Source organism: Penaeus monodon, chromosome 31 (assembly GCF_015228065.2).
Source record: "Penaeus monodon isolate SGIC_2016 chromosome 31, NSTDA_Pmon_1, whole genome shotgun sequence".
Classification (NCBI taxonomy): domain Eukaryota; kingdom Metazoa; phylum Arthropoda; class Malacostraca; order Decapoda; family Penaeidae; genus Penaeus; species Penaeus monodon.
Genome location: NC_051416.1, coordinates 28,699,148 through 28,699,360, shown reverse-complemented (window position 1 = coordinate 28,699,360; position 213 = coordinate 28,699,148).

The window sequence follows — 213 nt, the reverse complement described above, 5'->3', positions numbered from 1 at the left end:
AGAGGTAAAAGCTAGAATGGAAAGTGGAGAGAAAGAGGGAGAGCGAGACGAGGGAAATGTGTAGAAGAAAAGGGGAAAAAAGGATGAAAGGAAGGAAAGACGAATGTGGAGGGAAGGAGGGAATGGAAAATGATGGTAAAGGAAGGAGAGAAAGAAAAGTATAAAAGGGAAAGGGAGATAAAGGATGGAGACAAGAGGAAAAGAGGCTGGAGA